At 37.2% G+C, this 21,524-nt stretch overlaps 1 long non-coding RNA gene across 1 annotated transcript; it reads left to right on the top strand.

The window, feature by feature from the left end:
• The first annotated feature begins 9,044 nt into the window (after positions 1-9,044).
• On the top strand, positions 9,045-21,229 carry LOC308682604. Its single transcript, XR_014029170.1, has 3 exons — positions 9,045-9,336; positions 9,739-9,821; positions 20,380-21,229. It is a non-coding gene; the product is annotated as an uncharacterized lncRNA (long non-coding RNA).
• Positions 21,230-21,524: the final 295 nt, after the last annotated feature.

Here is a 21,524-nt window from a genome sequence, read left to right as displayed (position 1 = left end):
CTTGGGGGACATGCTGCTTTCTAATGGAACACTGAAACTGGCAATGACCACTCGACAAGATGCTCTACGCCTGCCTCCATCCAATTAAACCAGATAATTAATGAACATCCTTAACTTCCATAATGGGATTTGCCATTCAAGCTATTCCGCCCATAAATGTTTGATGGTCAACAACTTTGTAAAGACCTTATGTATTGTAAATACTTTTGAGTACGGTATAATGAAATCTACTATATGTTTGTATTCGTAAGATAATATTTGATAAATTAAACGGACAGACGTACAGAACACCAGCAATGATATGACATAAATATTTGGTCTCTCTCCATGGTACGTCACAGTATAGCAAGGACCTAAGGGAGACCAGCGCGGATGGTATTACTCAGAAACACTGAAGCTGGGGCAGGGACATGAAAAATGGTTTCCAAAACTGAATAAATTATCATTTCAAATTTCATTTGTGGAAAATCACACAGTGTATTAGTTGATACTTATTGTCTATTCCTAATCTTATGATAACTGATAAGACTGTTATATTAAACTGCAGTTACCATTTTGAAAATGCATGCTTACTTTGTGGTAACACTGAGGATAAAGCTTCTTCGAAGAGTTAAAATAAAATATAATAAAAAAATGCTAAAATGATATGTACATACTAGGAATTGATTAGGTCAGATGGACATATTAAAATAAACTTGAAGATCAAATAATTAATTATGAACAAACAAAGTATGTGGGTCTCTGAGAACCCAGACATAGTGTACAGTCATTGAGGGTTATTAATTGTTTCTCAGAGATATAGTGCACCTTTACATGACAAGAAAACTAACAAAAATCAGCTCATTTTATAAACCTTAACCCACGAAAAAATAAAATAACTTTATTTCCTAAAGAATTTTAAGAGAGGCAAAGTTGATACTTAAATGAAACAAGCTCCATTATACTCAAGTATTATACAGATAGAGCAGCCTCTAAGCAATAGAATAGAATTTTCCTCTGAGCTTTCATGAAAAAATTAAGTAAATCTGAGTAACTGCATCTGGTACATTAACAAATAAAATTGAGTAGAAATAATTTAACATTTAAACATTAAAAAAACAATATTTATGAGTAATATTAACTGTTTTTATTAATGAGTAATATTAACTTTTTTATTTTCTCTAAACCTTTGTAAAATAGTACTCCAGACAACCACCATTATACATTACATTGGCCTTTATTTTCAATGAGTACAGCAATACAGCACATTTTAGACTGTTTTTTCATGTATACAATATTGCCTGCATTTAAACTTATTTAACAAGTAAAAATGAAATATTTAAACATTCAGGTAGCCTAATTCAAGTGTAATCAACCACTCTGTTATCCAATATCCACCGAATCTGCGCTGGTCCTCGTGCCGGAGACAGACTCGCGCTCTGCGGGTGAACTTTGAACTTCATACCGCCATCCTGCGTTTCACTCACAGTCACTGAGGCTGAGGCACAGCCGAAAGATACTGCGAGCGACTGACATAACCTGCCAATAAACAAAAAGTGATAGTTCTGAGGACATTTTATCATCCAAATGATAATAATTATATTCATTATCATTATGAAAGTCATGTGTTTATGCAAAGCGTTTCAATCACGCAAAAAGACAAACGCGGCTCTCGTCTCGTTTAGGTGTCGAATTACGCCTCTGTATGTTGTTTTGCATTAAATATGATTTAAAGCACAGTAATGATTTTATAGATAAAATAAAACATACACCAACCTGAATTTCACAGTGAAAATGCACCAAATCTGCGACGCTGAGAAGAGAGCTGTTGTTCTGGAGACTGGAGAGTTCAAACCGCCACGCTCACTCCAACCGTCGAGTTTTCGTCACGTCAGAGGGTGGGGGAGGGGGGGGGGGGGGCATTGTTTTAATTGAGTAAACTTACTCAATTTTAAGAGCGTGTTAAATATATTAATAATATTGATTTGAATTAAGTAATTTTTTTGTTTCTTGAAACAGATCAGTTTAATTAAACATTCTCAAATATTTTGATAGAAATTTCACATATATATTAAGTATATTATAAAGAAATAATTGGTTAGTCAAATACTTAATTATTTTATTGAAAAAAACTTAAATATATCTGTAAATTTGAGATAAAATTAACTGTTGGATTTTTACTCAATTATTTTGGTATGTTTAACTCAAACAATCAAGTAAACGATATACAGAGATTTTATTAAGTTAATAAAGTAAAAAAATTCTGTAATATTTACTAAGCCACAGAATTATTTTTTACAGTGTATTTATACTTATCAAAGCAAACTAAATAGCCAGGCTTTTCATCAACACAAGTTCAGTCATGGGAATATAAATGATCCAGGCGACTTGATTCTGCCTAATGGAACTGGATGAAAGGTAATATTAACTATGCTGAAGCCAGAAAAAAAAAAAAAAGTAGAAATAGATAAATAGATAATGCTGAGGGAAAACAATTAAGTACTTCAGTGGTGGATAAATGACTTGTAATGTTTGCCTGGCTACCTGAAAAGCACTTTCTTCATCTAATGCCGTCTGAAGCTGTCACAGTGTCGTAGCTTTAGCCCATTTGATTAATGATGAGCTGTGGGCACAGCTAGCAGCTAAAGTCTCAATTATGAAAAAGCCAGTAACTAGTGCAATGTTGCTGATGCCTTTATTCCACTGACAGCAGTGAAAAATCGCAATATTTCTAATCAGGGTAAAATCGTTCATCATTCATTTATTGGCATTTCTGAACATGCCCTTTGTGTCTACCTTTTCCTTCTTCCTGACTTTCACGCCACCCTGAAACCAAATCCTGCAGAGATTGATGCTTCAATCCCTCCGCTCTCCTCTCACTCTTACCAAAGTCTATTAAAGTTCAGCTTTAATTATTAATCTGAAGGTCATGACCCAGTCCAGCCCCATTTTTGCAGTTTAAGAGGAGACAAGAAAATGGATAAAAACATGTCAGTGAATAGTTTAGGATGCTTGTCTGAAATTAGCTAAACATGCAATAATATATAAGCATTTTTCTGTAATATTTCTTTCAATTTTCGATGTCATGCGCTTTTTATTTTTATCTACTTTTTTTTTAAATAGATGGTTCCAATCCTGGATGCTGATTGCATTGGTCAATACAGCATTTCAGTCATGATTTGAAACACCTTTTGAAATATCTGCTGTTTAATATCCATATAGTAATATCCAACTATCAGAGTCATGACATGACAAATCAAATTTGCTTTGATCTTTTCACATGTAAGAGGTCTATGTACCATTAAAACATCCTGCAAGTTTCCAAGCTTAAAACGTTATAAACAAAGCATGCACTTGAAAATCTCACTGCATGCAATTGGATAACACTACGACCAATCACAACAATACACGGGTGACGTATCCAGAGCCCCATACGCTTAGCTACCAGCGGAGCTCACTGGTAGATTAGACTCTTGCCGTATCCGATCGAAAAAAAACAGCAAAAACGCCCTTCTTGCAAAGGAACGATACAAGCACCGTCTTCTGTTCCACTTTTAGATAAAAAGCCAAGTCTAACTCGTTCTTTATAGCGGCCAAAGCAGCGCTGTCGTCATCTCGCCTTTGGCCCGCCTATATCAGATACACCGATGTGATTGGTGCAGCTCGGCTACAAGGGCATAGTTAATGAGCATCATTACTCAATGCCAGAGCACACTCGCTGAGCAAATTCAACTTGTGCTCTCGCGAGAACTCCGGATTTCCAGGGTACCATAGACTCTGGCGATCAGTCGCTTAATGGCAAGATGCAAGCATGGCGTCATAAGCAAATAGAAACCATTATAATCACTGATGCTGTCTACACTGGATAAAGTATGCATATGCTGTTCAGTTTACTCCATGTGCTGGAGTCTCCTGACAAAAGGCCAAATGGAGGAATGAATAGAAGCGTAAACGAACGTCAATTTTTAAGCATTCAGTTTAAACAGCTCGTTTACATCTCTGTACAGACTTCAGAAGGATACCAGTGTCAGGAACAAGTGGATGGTTTATTATAATGGAATCCTGGATTGTGTCGGAGGATTATATGTTTGTTCAGAGAAATGTAGTGTAATGAAGAGTTCGCAAAGAAACTTCTGTTGAAAGGATGAAGCAGCCGACTGTACTGGATCTGACAGCAGCTGCATCACAAACTGTAAGTAAACGATTTCATAATGCTTTGTCTATAAATTACGGTTTTATATGCATAATGTTTTCAAAACACTTACTCCAGTGGAATAGCGAGTGGGTGTTGATACTGTTTCCTATGCAATGACTTTAGCCAATCATAACAGAGGCCATTTATGAACAAGCCTTAAAGGAGCCGCCCCTTAACCTTTTGAGCGATACGGTCTAATATAATTTGTTGTTTGCCTTAATAATGTGGATAAAAAAAAAACTAAACAAACAGTGGTTTAAATTCTAACTTTTCTACTTGTCTTTTAAAAAAAAGAAAAGGTTATAAAAAATGTCAATGATTATCGATACTGAACGATATGAAACTTAACATCGTGATAATTGTTTTAGCTATATCGCACAGCCCTAGTACCGTCCCACATATGGGATTAAGAACGTTCAGTGGCGTCATAACTGCCAGATTCAAACTGTGCTTTCGCGCTTGTCATATATCACAACTATGCAGTGTTTTCAACCACATAATGTTAATTGTGTTTATGTTTATACAAATATGACGCATCGCCATGGAAACAACAAGAGGAAACATTCTAAAATAATGGTCGGCGGAAAAAAAATCCGGAAGTTTCCCGATTTTGGCATGTGTTCGCACCGCAGGAACTAGGAATGATTTTAGTTCTGAACTCCTTTTTGAGGAACTAATTTAGCTCCAACTTTAGAGTAGGGTCTAACTCAACAAAATAGGAACTACCAGTGACGTTTGTGTACGCTGATAAGCCGAACGCACGCGAAACACCAGCACCCGCCATTTTTAAAAAAGCAGATTATAGCCTATATATTTACTCCAGAAACTGACTCTACGAGCATGGGAAACAGTGATAGATGTGCCTCTTAACCTTTACGATAAGGAGAAAATCCAACGCAACTTTGAGGAGACCAAGCCAAACATGATTATGTATTTTTGCTCAACTAGCGACACTAGACATCAACCACACGGAATACACTAATACCTATTCATATGATGTCTACTTTCTATGTATAACAGTTCTATCTAATACCATATTAGACAGGACTGTTAGACAGATCATAAACTAATTGAACACGGAGAATGCGAGCACTGTATTTCTGCATTTTGACGTTCTCAGCGCCGTCAAAATAAAAGTCACAACAACCGCGGCTTACGTCACTTCAGAGCAGTGGCGGCTGCTGGTCTTTCAAAGAGGGGAAGCTCATTTTCGGCCTACATCATAAAAATTATTCATTTATACGTAAATTCTACGTTCCTTTTCAAGAAAATGCTCTGTGAAAAATGAATGTAATAATATAATAAAAGTATAAATAATAATATAATAAAGTATAATAATAATGCTAGCCTACTAATAATAAGATATTTTTAAAATTATTTTTGAATTATTACTAATAATAATAATATAAAAAATACAATAAGTAATAATATAATAAAGGTATAAATGTATAATTGTGTGAAATGTATTATAAAAAAATATGTGTATTCATATTAAACCCTTTTAAACGTAAATTTAAAATATTCTGGCTGACCCCTGTGAGTTTCCATGGTGACGCGTCATTGCTTGTCACGTGACAAATCTGATTTTATTTAATTTTTTTATTCAAAATATTCACAAATTTATAAAGTTATAAATAAATAAATTAATAAAGTTAGCTATGGCACGAAATATTTGATATTCCGATTGTCAAATATATGCAAGTGGAAGTGTTATGTTGTTTAAACACCTTTAAAACGATTGCGTTAGTTTGTGCCACTGTTCAGAGAATCGGATCTGTTGGATTTAACGTTACAGCACGTGAATTCATCCACTTCTCCCGAAATACATGAAAGTAAGTGGCCGGTGAACTGGGAGAAGAATATAGTTAGCTTAAAATTAAAGTTACTTACACAACACAATGCTTACACAATCTGATGAATAAACTGAGTTTGCCATTGCCCATCACTGCGGATTACTGGAGCTCATTAAACACACCATTATTGAAAATTGGCTAGCAATTTCGACAAGCAAATACCAAGAAATAGGTTGCAGCAGTTTCAGTTTGTCTTTGAAAAATCCGCGATGGGACTGAGCTCGAACAGCTTCAACATCAGCGACTTTTTATTGTGTGAAATCGCTGTCAATCAAAAGGAGACACAGCCTTTCGACAGACCCTCCAATCATCACGCGGAAGCCCGGAGTCCAGGCCAGCCCACTCCCCGTTCACCCCCAGAGAAGCTGAGCTTCCATGGGCGGGACATAATCGCAGCATTTATCCAATCACCGTCTAGTTTCGAAGCGCTGAAAAAAACTGTTTGAAGCAGCCCCATAGAAGTCAATGGAAGCTGGGCTTCAACAGGAAAATGCACTGGCTGTGACGCTACGGGAATGTATGAGAAGGAAATCGAGTCAGCAGACCTGCTGTATGTAACTGATTCTGAACGAACTCGTCTTTGAGACGAACGTTTTCTAACGCATTTTAGTCAATAAAATGTTAATACAATAGTACATATTTGACCGTTAATTTTTTTGACATTATAGGGGAAGCCGAGCATCCCTTGCAGTCTTAAACAAATCGCCACTGCTTCAGAGTTCCTACTGGCGGTGCGAATGCAGTTAGGAAAATGTTCCTAAGGGAACCATTAGTTCTCATGATGGAACCACCCATAAGTTCTGGTGCGAAAGCCCCTTACATTTCCCATCATTCCTCACCTGCCCTCACTCAGCCATTACCTACATCTGATCTCTGCTAATCACCACTTCATAATAGCACACACCTCAGTTCCCTCAGCGTCTGGCCTTGATCAATGATACATACTCATTACTGCAATCTCCTGATTTCATATGCCTGTGAATTCTCTCCAGACAACTTACCTGTGATTCTCTCTTGTGTTTTTCCTAGCGTGTTGTTCTTCCCAGCGTTACCAACCTGCTCACCATACTCCACCACAATAATGAGGTGTGTGCTCTACCGGACTGACAACCATCACCATCTGTAAGACAAAGTCCTTCAGTAACATCCTTCTACCATCCATCAACTGCCACAACCAAGATCTACTGTTTGTTTCCTGCACCCACTGTGTGATCCAATAAAGTTTGTTTGGATTTACTCCCCTCTTGCTCAGTGTGTATATCCTGACAGTCATTACCCCCTAAATAAGACTATTGCTGAAGTGAAAACACTTCAAACAATGAAAGTGTAAAACAGATAAATAGGGTGAATTGTCTTTTAATGCCAACTTTAAGAGAAGGCATATACATCCATCAATAACTTGTATACAGTAGCCTACTACAGTATAGTGCACAGAGTCGTATTTAAAATGTTTTATTTTTAAATTATTTACTTAAATTATTCATTTTTATGACTTACTAGCTTTTCATCAACTCAGGACCCTCAGTTTGGGAAAAGTCTTTAGTCATGCAGCGTTTAATTTCTGACAGGACATTAAACGAGGAAGGATAGAAGTACTGTAAGCCGTCAGTGTGTTCAGTGCTGTACTGTTGTTTAACAGCATATCGATTGTTCAGCTGATGAAACATCTTTCCAAAAACCTTCAGTAAACAAAATCCACTAAAGAGTTTTGAATATTGTGAGTTTTGAAAAATTACATGATCTATGCCGCCACTGTAAAGTACATGTACATCCATCACAGCTTTGTTTCCATCCGTTCACTCTGACTATGGTGAATAGTTGAGGTCTTGAGGATTTATGTTAGATAGTCAGTTAGTACATTCAAAAAAAATAATAAAAAAAATGAATAAAGTTAGTTATTTTAAACTAAAATAGTTTAATTGGGTTAACAAAATGTAGTTTCTTTAGGTCAAATTAAGTTACTCTAGTATGTTTAACTTAACTTTATTGCATTTGTCAAGTTCAATTTCCTTATGTTGGTAAAAATTATTAATTTACAGAGGTTTAATTATTTTTCTCCTATTTAACCATGCAGCTTCATTTATTATTGTACGTAATGTATAGCCTAATGAACAATGAAAGACTGGACTTAGTACTGGCATTGTGAAATTAGTGAAATTGATCAACACAATTTATTCTCATTAGCTTAGCTTTTTTAAGTTAAATTGATATGGTATAATTAAGGTGTTTAAATTCAACTATTTTAAGTTGATCCACATAATTGTTTTTGGCCACATATGGTTTTCAGTCCTGTATTATTATTTTAAAGCAGCAGACACAAAACTGCAGCGCACACTTAGAACAAACATTGCTGTGTTTCCCAAAGGCTTTGTAAGCCTAAGTTGACCGTAGAGATCTTTGGAGAGAATTGTTCTACAATCAACTAGCTTTTGAGAAACACGGCCCAGAACGATTATCATACATTGATGTGGACGCTAATACACTAGTTACAGTTAGTCTTGGTGCGAACAGGGCCTTGACTCTCAAGCCATCCCAGGAATAAGCTTAAATTTTTCAAGTGTGTTTGATTAGAATTGGAGATAAACTGCAGAACAGTGGACGGAGAGCAGAACAGAGGTGCACGTCCTGAACTAGAAGAATAACAAAATGCAGTAATGGTAGGCTACATTTGGCCTACAAACCAGTGTTATAATTCTGACAATACACTATTATTATTATTATTAATAATAATAATAATAATAATAATAATAATATGGAAAGAAATGCCAGTTTGCCAAATCAAACAACATAAGCTTATTTGTAGACTACAGCTAACAATAACTGGAAACAATGACACCGGAAGGATATTAGGCTAGAAAAGGACGCGCGCTCCTTTTATGTTAAAAATAAGGTTGATAACGAACTCACACTTTTCAACACTAAAGGTGTGTGAACATTCACCATCGAATATCGCGTGCAGGGTAACAATTTCCACATGCAGAATTCACAAGAGGTTCAAGTTGGTCACGCAGAGAGCTGAACATGGTTGACCGAGCTGTGCCTCATACGGCAGCCAATAGATCCTTTTTGCCCGCGAAATTTCGCCAATGTGACGGTCCTTATCAACCCCATTTTCGACGAAACGCACAAACAACTAGTTGTCTGTCATGTCACGGTCGTGTTTTCGTGTGTGGTTTCGGTTACTCACAGAGAAGAAGATATGAAAAGTTTATCTGAATGTTTGATGCAGTCTCACCGAAGCTGATCCCATCATTTAAGTGTTCTGACTGCGCGTGATTTGAACTCGCGGCTCGACTGAACTCGTGTCAGGTAATCTGTGATAACCTGTTTGTCGAATGTCGCCATCTTCGATGTTTACCTCATTATTATTATTTTTTTTTGTTTACTTTTTCATTTTTAATGAGAACTAAACATAGTGTAGCCAATACAGGAGTAGGCATATAACCAATCATGTCAGAGGTAAATGAGAAAAATAAATAAAAGAAAGACCTTTCACTGAAAAATAAGTTGTAACCTACCTATTAAACAGCTATATAGTTTTCATTGCTTTTAAGTTTTCATTTTATCTTATTTTATTTTGGATACGGTTTCCAAATATATTTTAACATACATTTTAAATTGTTCGAAATGTGGCATTTTTTCCATTACATTTTTAATTATAAAATTTTCTTTTACTAAAATGTACTATTCATTGTCACTATATCAATTCAGGTGATAGCAAATGGTTGCCAATGACAACTGGCAAGATGGGGGAAAAAGTGTAGATTTAAATGCTGATATTCTACAAAATTGAGGTAAGCATACCCATTTTTTAAATGTGTTGAGATTTTGTGCCATCTGTGGTCAAACTAAAGTAGGATGTTTTTTTTTTCTTTCTTTTTTTTCTTTTTTTTTCCATTTATTTATTTATCTTTTTTATCGTTTGGTTAATACGTCTACTAAAAAAAAATATAAAGTCTCAGTCTCTGCAATTTGGCAAATGGTTGATCTAGCCATATTGGCTCATTATAGTTTGAGTGGATTAAAATAAGTTTGTAGAATAAGATGAGTGAGTTTAATACGCACTGGAGGCTAAAGGAAAGATTCTATTACCGTATGTAGAAATTACCTCATAAAGAAACTAATATGGCAATTTAGGGAGCAATTTTTAATAAGACTTTTATGATGCACGGTTGTAGTTATGCTAATGAAGTTGTCATTTTACTTACGTTCTACCCTCAATACTGGCCTCATATTTCAATTTCAGTAGATTAGTGCTAGCTAACTGTTACTAATGAATTTCATTAATGCAGTGAATACAAAGACATGATATTCATACCAGGATCGCTCTTCTCTCATCTTTTGTGTGCCATATCATGTGCAGATAGAATAATGTTTATGGGATTATAAAGTGCACCGTGGTACATTGTTTTTGGAGTTGTTCTCTAGGACCTTTTCAAATCCAAGAAACAGCAGGTTGCACTGCAGTTTGTATTTTATTGCAAAGCACTAGAAATAGTTAATCTCCTATCTTTGACTGCAGCGTTTGATGCGTTCGCAAACACCTTGAAGTACTGGCACAAGCAATGACTCTTCTCTATCAATACTATTTCCAGAAACAGAAACATTGGTCCACTTCCAGATGAACAATCTCACAAGAGCTCATAAGGAATATCTGGTCTATAAGTTCCCTTTCGACATTTCGAGTAGCAAGTTCTCTGACAGCCTTCAAACTATCAGTACAGTCTATAACAGATCACTCTGAAACCTTTAATACAAATTCATTCATTGGCGTGATCCAAAGTCTAGCTTATATTTGACGGGATTCTGATATATTTTCAGAATCTGCCATCACTGCCTTTTGAAATAAGGTTAACAGAAAAGTTTGTCCTTTCAGAAATATACTCAAGCTATCTATCATTTATCAGTATTTTCACAATAGCAAGAAAACTGACACATTGCCCATAGGATGGATATAAAGAGCTGAAGTTAGCCATTGCTTAGTGGGAGATTGAGTGTTAACTTAAATGAAGGTGTGAAATTGATGTTAATAGTAATGTTTTCAAACACTTTAAATAAGTTTATTTTATTTTATCACAAAAGAATTCACAAAAAACCACTGCTAACACTCACTGACTTCTGTGCTGCTGTTTTCCCTCCAAAATGATGTCACTTCCTCGAACATTATGTCAAGGAAGTGGCTTTTAGTGAAGGTTATATACAGGTATTTTACAAAAGGCAAATCAAATAAAAAAGTGAAATGGAGGACACAGTCAAAACCTATAGGCCTATTATTATATTAAAATAATTCCTAGATATAACAACAATAATATTACCATTATTTTTTTTCCTTTTAGAAAAAGGCCTTTCCATAGAAGCTCAAATGTAATTGACTATATATCTCATAATTGCTTGAATTTTTTTTTTCATAATTGCAACTTTATATCTTAAATGTGACTTTTTAAACTGTATTTAAAAATTTTGCAATGACTGTCTCAATTATTAATAAATACGATCCATACATTAATACATAGAATAGGTGCATGAAAATATTTTGGATAGAACGAATTACACTTCTGATGTTTTCGTGAATATTCCCTATTATTGGAACCAAACATGCTCTCATAATGTGTAATTGTAGAGGTAATCTTTAATTACAAATTGCAGCCACTTAACAAGGCCAAATCCTGCTTACCTTTCGTAAGGTATCATGATTAGCACTTCGATTGTTTGGTCTGGTTCAAGACTGAGGAAATGCATTGTTACGGCAGTCCGGTCAGCCATAGCGAATCAATGCTCACTGCCGATACCTGGTGAACTAATTTGCTGTTGAATGTGCTCAGTCATTTCAGGGTGAACACTCAATTTGGCCTGATGAGTTGAACCCTTTAATCTCCGGCAGTCCCTCAAGTACAAATCTGCTAAACGCTCTAATAAGGGCAGACAGATGTTGTGGGATCTGCTTTGATTCTTTTAATTGCTTTTTCTCTTATTTTCCCCCTTTGCACTTAAAGCCCTTTGTGGTTTACTGTAAAATGTGTTCCATTCACAATATTCACAAAAATTCACAATATTTTGTTTATACTTTCATTTACAGTATTTGTTGTTGACAGACTCACTGAATATAATTAAGGAATGCAGCACTTCTTACTCCAGAGGAGCACTACCCCTGGGGAAGAGAAAATACAACACCAAAATTGTAGTTTTCTGGGGAGTCTCTATCATTTTCTCTTTTAAACTGTGTGCCTCCTCTGCTATTTATTGTGGCAAAGCTGAAACAATGAAAATCTGTCTGGGAAGTGGAATCTGTGCTTTGGAAAATGAATTTAAAATCACAGGATTAGAAAGCATAATATGGATAATAGCCACCATAAGAGAACTGACAGTAATCTATCTCTCAAACTGTCAACATGAAACCCACCAATTTAATGAGATCTTGAGCTCTGCCCAAAACATAATTAAAAATTATGACACGGACAGCAAAAATAATGCAAAGTGTCCCTATAGAATCCCTGTAATAGAGCAGAGACTGAGAGTTGTTATGCCATAACATTTCACAGCATTTTTCCTTGACTTTATATAAACAGTACATAAATTGCATATGTATCATAAATATGGTAGATAAACAAAGTCATGTGACTGAAACAGATGTGAAATGGTATTTTTATTATAATACTTCTGCACTACTTCTGAAAATAAAATACTTCTGTACTAATTTAGCATGCACATACAGCTATTTGTTGGTTGATACCACTGAAAACTGTAAACACTGACTGTGTTTACTTGCATAAGAATATTCTGATATTAATCAGAATTTGGTCATATTCCGATTAAACGATTAAGTCAATATTTTTGAGTCTAGTAATCTGATTCTAAATAAGACAGCTAGCTTAGGCCTGTATTAACATGAATTGTGGGTCTTATAAACACCTTATTCAGAATATCAATCATAACTAAACATCCATTTAGGTATTTCTGCTATTTTTAAGATATTGAAACATGTACATGTTGGAATATACTGATTACATTTATACATCAGTATTCCAATAGGAGTGGAGTATGTGGAGTGGAGTATGTAAAAGTCTTTTTCAGAGTGAAGCTTAACCAGAATATGGACCTTAATAAGAAAATGTTTGTTTTAAAATCCAATTCAAGACAGCATTATTGTTTTAATGACTCGTGGTTGGGGAGGAGCTATCTGTTTGTCCAGACAATGGAAGACAGTGTGAGTGTTCAGTCACGATTCCATTTGGCAATGCTAGTGGCACAGAAAGCTAAGTTCTCAAGTAATAAGTTTCAGTCCTTTTCCAAATCGCTTAGAATATGAGGACTGTGGTGTCAATGGCCGATATTGTGATATTATTTTACGTCTTGTCTCTGTTTTACAGTCTGAGTGCCAGTGCCTTTCTGTGAACACCGATGTAAAGTGAACTAATAAATTATCTGTGCACTAGCAGCTCTGAGTTGAGCCTGGAATCATAAATCTCGTAATAGAATAGAGCCAAGTCGTCATTCTATTTTTGTTTCGCGTTATATCAGACCTGAGCATGCAACTGACGCAAGACCCTCTGGCCTCTGCTTAAATATAAGCTGTTTGCCCAGACAGAAAACAGAGATGTTATAAATCTATGTATATATGTGCTGTATGTATCCATGAGTCCATTTATTTTTTAAACATATTTTTAGAACAGCACTGATTGCCCTTGTTAGTGGCGGATGGCAGTTGGTTGCTCTTTTTCTCGAGCGGGTGTGGAGGTTTATGAGGCTCAGCATGTGAGGGTGATGACAGGGCCTGGTGGCCGGCCAAAGCACGGCTGGCGTTCGAAGTGCCATCGCCCCGTCGCCTCCTGCTACCGCCACCGGCCCATATGGGCAGAGAGATTGCTCTCCACTGGCGCTCCCCCAGCCATCCATCACCTCGGTCCACGTGCCCAGCACGCCAGCCCTGGCACCACGCTGTCTCCGATCCATCAGGATTTACTGTGAGTGACGGGGAAAGAGGAGACGATCCCTCGGTTTATCATCTCACGGAAAACAAACACAAAAAAGAAATACCCAGGCTGTCACGGTGAGGTGGTGCATAGCGACTGTGTCACCATTGATACATTTCATTTGCCACTTCTGGATTTTTCGAGTGTTTTGACAGGCTTTTTTGGGGGGCGTTTAATAGTAATTGGATTGGTTTTCTTCACTAAGCATTTGAATTTACAACCGCTGCAAAGATTTTTCTCATCCTTGATGCTTTCCAGACCATGTCACCTTCAAAGATGATTAATTTATGTTCTTTCTTCTTGGACATTTATCCCTTCAATAAACCCTTAATGTCTCTTTTCCGTGACTTTGCCAGGCAGGGTTGGTGGTGCTTAGGAAACTGTGATGTTCCCAAGCTGTTTCTGGCTTGTTTTCCACTGTCTACATTAATATTTGTTAAGACGCAGATTGAGAAAACAACATATGGCATAAATATTCGTATTTTCCACTCAAGGTTGTCAGTATGGCGTCCTTCAGTAGGGTTTGTAGCCTCGCTTGCCAAATCGCTTTTCTTTTTCGCCGACCCCCTCCTTCTTTTCCAAGCGGCAGGATAGGACCAGGCCAAAACGATAGCATGGACACAGAGAAGCACCCCCTGGCCCCCACAACCCTTCGCCGGACCTGCGGCCCCTCTTTCTCCGATTTGAGAGAGCTGTCAGTTTAGATCGCTGCTACGCAGTGAGGCTGAAGCTTCCCCACTGACTGGAGAGGAGTCGTTGGCCAGGCTTTCCTTGTCACTGGGAGTTAAAGCAGTCACTGATCCTAATGCTTACACTGTTGTTGCAGCATTCCGATTTATACTCGCTGCGTGACTTGTCAGCTTTAATGAGGGCAGCAGGCACAGAATTATCAGCATACCAATAATGAGGGTGTCACAAGCTGCCAATTATTTCCTATTTCGGACGTTATTTCCAGATCTCTTCTTTTCACACCATCTGACCTAATGATGAGAAATGTCTCGTACTTTGTTTAGGTTATATAATTTGAATTAGCCGGCAGAAGAAAGGGTCATTTGGGTTCTGCCGTAGATTTTCACACGGGTGCAAATGGATCCGGCTTTTGCCAGATGCACTCCACATGCTGAATGTTCTCCGAGCGCAGGGAAGAGAATCCTCTCTGAAACCATCTCACGCAATCATAGCCTCATGAGGCAATCGCGTTTGAATGGTTCACCAAATTCGCTGCTCAAACAATAATGGCACCGCTATTTCATCAGGCCTCGAAAGAAAACGAGAGGCGAAAAATGGATGGCCAAATGTGCTCAAGCCATTGCCATGTGTTGCATTAAAACAGGGGCGGCGGGAAAAGACCCATTAATGCCCCATTTTTCACTTTTCCATGATGTCAGTGGTGTTTACGTGATATAAAGGTGGATCCAGTTGAGTGGCTACATGCACCACAAAGACTCTGAATTCAGTCTATATTCCAATATATTTGTTTAATAGTTTAATATTTGTTAATATTTAATTAATATAAACTACCACTCAAAAGTTTGGATTTTTTTTTAAAAAATTGAACGCATCCTTGCTGAATAAAAGTATTTGTTTCTTTCACATAAACACCTGACCTTTTATAAAAGTAATATCACACTGAATAAAATACATTTCCTCAACAAATTTAATGAAGAGATTTAAGAAAATCTACAAAATTAGTAAATAGTTTCTTGAGGGTGCAAAACGAATAGTGCAACCTGTCATGTGTTTCAGTGAATGTGTTATTCTTTATACTAAAGGGAAAGGGAAAGTGCATTATCCTCATCTATATGTCTACCAGGCACAAAGCTATTCCATTTACTTTTTGCTTCAGAAGCCTTTTACAGCACTGAATAATGACTAAGTTTACCCAGAGCACAGAACTGAGGAAAAAATAGCTCCTTTTTTAAAGAAAAAAAGAAAAAACAATTTTAGTAGAAGCATCATAAGTGCATTTATGGGCACTCAAGCAAGAGTTGAGCAAATTTACACGTTTACCCATCTCATGGCTGTTTTGTTGCTTTTCTTTTTCTTCACAAAAACAAAAAGGTCTTGCAGTATTCATACTTGTTATTTTGCATAATGTAATCGTTAGTAATATTAAGACAGTCAGTTTTTTTTATTTCTGACCTGTGGACTGAAAAGTCCACAGCTAAAGATTATTTTTCAAATACATATATTTTAATAGCTTGTACATTTCCTGGTTATCTTTGCACAATGTGGTGATTAGGGCTGGCTGGTATGGCCAAATTGTTTTACTAATAACACGTGTTAGTATTTTCTATAACATTAATAGTATGTTACAGTATACATCAGTGGTGTGTATGACCTTGCTTTACTGCTTTGTGCCTGACAAAATATGGTGGTTGGCTAATTTCATTGTGTAGTACTGTCATGCTGCTCAATGTGATGACAGTAAATGAATTACAATAGAAATACATATAAACACACAACATTGCGGTGAAAGCAATCCCAGAATGCACTGCAAAAAATGGAAGATATCTTTGATTAAAATTTTTTTGAACCACCAAAACTCCAAACAAGCTTTGTTATGGACAGATTCTGTTCAAAGTTTTGTATATCAGAGCCTTGAAGGGTTAGTTCACCCAAAAATAAAAATGCTGTCATCATTTACTCTCCCTATGTTGTTCCAAACCTGTATGTGTTGATAATGAAGATATTTTGAAGAATGTTGGTAACCAGACTTTTGACAGTAGCCATTGACTTGAAAAAAAAAAATATACCATGGAAGTCAATGGCTACCGTCAACTGTCTGGTTTTGGTACAGATTCATATTCATGCAACACAGCAAGACTGTGCATTTTTGTCATTGTGAACGGCTCTAGTTACTTTTGTGCAGAGCATGAAGTAAGCTTGTTTCAGTTTTGTCAGGCTAGTAGAAAAGGAAAATACATTTTAAAGCAAAGTGGTGTCCCGAAATTCCATCCAATAACGTGTCAAAGTTTATTAGAGCAGACTGAGACAACGCAAGAGTCAGAGAGAGAATGCTTTTTAGAGGTTAGAGGTCAGTTGGAGGCGTCAGTCTTTTGTTGCTCGCTGCCTCTCAGTCTAACTCTGGCTTGCTCTCTTTTTTAATAAACAAAATTCATTAAACTGGTCTCCTAGAACCTCCTGACAGGTAATTCCTCTGTCTCTTCCTTCCTTTTTGTGATCAGAAGAACCCCGTGATTCCTAGCGTGGGTCCCAACACTATGGGGGAATTTCTCTCAGAACCTACCCCTTCAGCTCAATTCCTCCCCGCATTTCCGAGAGCTTTTCATTCGTATCCCCTGGAAACCGCTCTGCATTCTTTAAACTCCCCTTCAAAAAAAAAGGAGAAAAAAAGGGAAAGGGTAGTGAGAGACAGTAGGGAGAGAGCCCTTACACGTTTGGTTATGCCCTTTGATCATTCGTTTATCTTTAAAACAGATGGTTGACCACTGTGCTGTTTATGTCAACACAAGCTCATTTGAAAGAGCGATTCGCCGTAGGACGATGCCTCTCTTGAAACCGATGAATTGCAAATCATCGGAAATAAAAAAGCATCCGCTTCTATGGGTTAACAAAGCACTTGCCTTCCAGAGAGCCCATGGGCGGGAATCTAAAGCCTCTTTTCATAATACCCATGTCTGCAACCTGCTTCTTTACATAATGTTTCTGTAACGTTATACGCACATCACAAGAATACAGTACAGATAATCTACTAATCTGATTATTGTTCAATTATGAAGGCTCACTGGTCTATAAATCCCCACAGATTTAGCATTCACACGTACAGTCATCAAAAAAATGATCTAATTTTGATAGTGGCAGGCAGTGGGTGAATGGCAGGGGAAAGTGGATTGGGTATTGCAAATGAGATGGGGCGTGTAATTCTACCTTAATAAAACTGTGTCTTGGGAGGTAGATGATGGGGGTGGAGGCCGGTTAAAGCGAGCTCATATAATCTTTCCATCCATATTTATTTAAGAAGACTGGGATACTTGGCTAGAAATTGCCATCAAAAGGTTGTCAGGGGCCATCAAAGTGAAGGGGAGGGAACTTGTTTGATGTTGTGTGAAGTGGTCATTAAATTTTTACTGCTTTTATGAGCCTGTGTTTTCACAAGACCAGTGGTCTTGTGGAAGGAGTTGCGGTGCTAATTGTTCAAAGCTTTCCACCAATGAAAAGACAGTTAATAGCATAATAAGGGCGCACAATTAATACTCGATAATCTCCAAAATATTAGCTTTAGGACTTCATTGCCAGTTGACCAATTGCTTTATTAAAACGGCGACATAATACAATTGAAATTTAATAATAGTAGCTCTAACCCTGATGTAGTGACATGGCTGATTTTACACATTTACCCATCTCAAGTTTTACTTAATGCAAAAATCTGTTTCGTGGCTAGTAATAAATATTTATGGCCAATAACTAATGATAGTTACTATAAAAGTGGACTGTTTTAGAGTTCAGTCAAAAAAAAAGATTCAACTGAATTTTATAACACAACCCGAGTTGATGGACTCCGTCAACCATTTTCCAAATGTATGGCAGTTACCAAGGTTAAAACGGCAATGGACTCTAGTAAATTGTGTCATTAGTGTGACAGTAGTTCTTAGAGTGTTTTTACCTCATGATTGACAGAGTAGCCCTGTCAAGGACATCTATAACTGATGCTCGGTTGCTATGGCATAGGTGCAGGCAATTTAAGCATCATCACATCCACCGGGGGCGCGCTCCCTTCAGTAAGTGGCTTTGCTAAAGCTGACGCCTGCCAACGCCATCAACGCCGGTGACTCTTAAGCGGTGACAAGAGGTCTTAGAGATGAAAGTTTCGTTAAAAGGAGTGACGGATGGAAGAAGAATTATGGAGGGATAGATTCCTTCAAATGAGTTTTTCAAATGTTGCTTACACAAGAACATGTCGGAATATTACCTAATCAGTCAAATCCTCAGAAGCTGACACTTTCACACTGAAGGGCTGACGAGACTTCCATTCCCTCGTTCGAGACCCTAGGGAGAACCCAAGGGAGAACTAGACGGAGATCTGCACTGCCAAACTCCGAGATGTGCTAGGTCCTCCTGACAGACGTTCAGAAATTCACACGACTTATTTAACACACTCGCAGGCACGCCTTTACAGGGATGCGCTACCCTCAATTAACAGAGTAAGGCGAAAGCTGCGTGTTTTGCATTTTGTAACAATGTGAGTGTTAAACTGAAGGTGATTTTAATAGGATTTGCTGCAGTTGGGAACCAGAGATTAGCAGCTTTAAAGTGACGAGGGCCCTAGCGAACCATGAGAGCGCTTAATCTGGACCGCATTAATAGAAGACGCTTGCGAAAAGATCTACTGTGAAATATTTGATTGTAGCATGTTTGTACAAAAGTGCACTAATGTTTGTATTAGCCTGAGCTTTTGTTAATACTTTAATTTTCTACGTACCACAGGAAAAATTAAAAGTTATTTGATCTCCTTGGCAGATTTGGATCGTTTGCTGGCTTCTTACCATTTTATGTAGGATTTGAAACAGACAATAGTGTGCTCACAGAGTTGAGAGGAGTCTTAGCTCTTGAGCGGTGTGAATCTGCATTGAGCTCCACTTCAGGTTGCCCTTTTTGGCTGCTGAGATGTTGAAGTACTCTTTAAGTAAGACTCTTAAGGAACAGACGTCCGTGGGCGTAAAGAGCGACCTCACTTTGTGTAGTGCGCCTGGTACACCTGAAAATCAAAGATCATTTGAAGAGAGGGCGTGCTACCGCCACGTACATATTTCTAAAGTCATTTTGGTTGATTGTGGTTTCGTCTATATTTGGGGCTGAAGTCTTACGTAAAGCGAAAAGAATTCTGTACGTCACTGACAGAAAATAATCAACTCGTCAATTGTGATTTATAAAAAGGTTTTCCTTCAAAGCATCACATTTATTGACAGAGCCAGACAAACAAACAATCCGAAGGCTTGATTAAAAGACTGAAATGATATTGCACATTTTTTTCCACAAGCAGAATCCGGATGGGGTCTTCATACGGCTGTTAAATATATAATTCCTTCTGTAATCAAATTTCCAGTTGTCATATAATGACAGGTAATCAAGTGTATCCTTTTACATTTTAGATGGTTAGACAGACTTCTCTAACTACATTAAACCCTGCATAAAAAATGCATGATATTAATGTTTCTATTAGAAAAATCTCTGCCCTATCACAAATGATCGAGAACACCCACTGTTTATTTGTTTTTGGTGAGCTATAGATTGTTGCCTGGAGCGTTAAATAATTATGATTAGGGAGGGGCGGGATGTGAAAAGGCGGGGGGATGAAAAGTAATAGCATCAAGATCAGATAAATTAATTTGTAATGAAATGCACTCATTTTGCACGACAGCTGGCGAGACCCATTCAGAGGCCATTGAGATGGAAGCAGGCCTTGTGACAGCAGACAAAGAGGACTATCATCCGCAGCGTATGTGCCCCACTCTCACGAGACACCGGAGTGTGCAACTGACACGTCAACAAAAAGCTTGGAGAAGCGCATTGCTTGGATCAATTGCTGATGACCACAAAGCCGAGGAACATGTGCTCAACTTTGAAACAGCCCTCTTGTAGTCCAATGGGACAAGAGTACTTATAATGGTGAAGGTAATGGCCTTTTGGAGACACGTCACATGTTGCTGAGTTACTAACAGATGAAAATGTTTTAGGATCAGTAGTTAGTACACTTTATCATGCTATTTAGTTTGATAGTCATTGCTATTGAACATTGCTCTTGTTGATTTGGACACAACTCTAACCCTAAGTATAAAGATTCTGTGCATCGCTCACCCTGCATCATTTGTGCCACATCTCAAATCATGAGGTGAGATATGGTATTAAGTGATATGGTATTAAGTGATTGGACTAGTGATATTTTTATTTGGTGGAAAATAAAGCAAGGGAAACAATCCTGTAGACTTGGTAAGAAATTAACACCAGTCAAATGCAGGTATTTCTCTGCAGTAGCAGGTAATTAGATATTAGACCCTTACACACCATATATTGCATATTTGAATTTTTAAAGTAAAAATGAATTGCATGAGTTGCACTTTGAAGTACTTACCCAGTAATATGAGGTAACTACAGGGGTTAGGTTTTGGGGTAGGTTCAGGTTTAGTACCTAGATATTACCCAGTTATTGTAATTCATTTTTTAAGTACATAGTATGTACTATGAACAGGACTGTAAAATAAAGGGCTGCCAAAAAAATTGTAATTGTGGTTGGGGGACAAAAAAAGTACAGATTTACATCGAAGAAGGCATCCATATTGTAGCCTGATTTTGCCTTAGAGTAAAACATAATAAGAAGTAATTTTGAGATTAATCATAAAGTAAGAAATTAAATTGCACTGCAAGGTAAAATGTCACAATTATTAGAAGTAAAGTCACATTGTAAGATATAAAGTCATACTTTGAGCTATCCAAACACAATGGCAAGACACAGAGACACGTAGCAGATTATAAAGTCACACTGTGAGATTACGAGAAACAAAGTCG

This window comes from Scardinius erythrophthalmus (assembly GCF_964197995.2).
Source record: "Scardinius erythrophthalmus genome assembly, chromosome: 22".
NCBI lineage: Eukaryota > Metazoa > Chordata > Actinopteri > Cypriniformes > Leuciscidae > Scardinius > Scardinius erythrophthalmus.
This window is presented reverse-complemented; position numbering and strand designations above follow the sequence as displayed.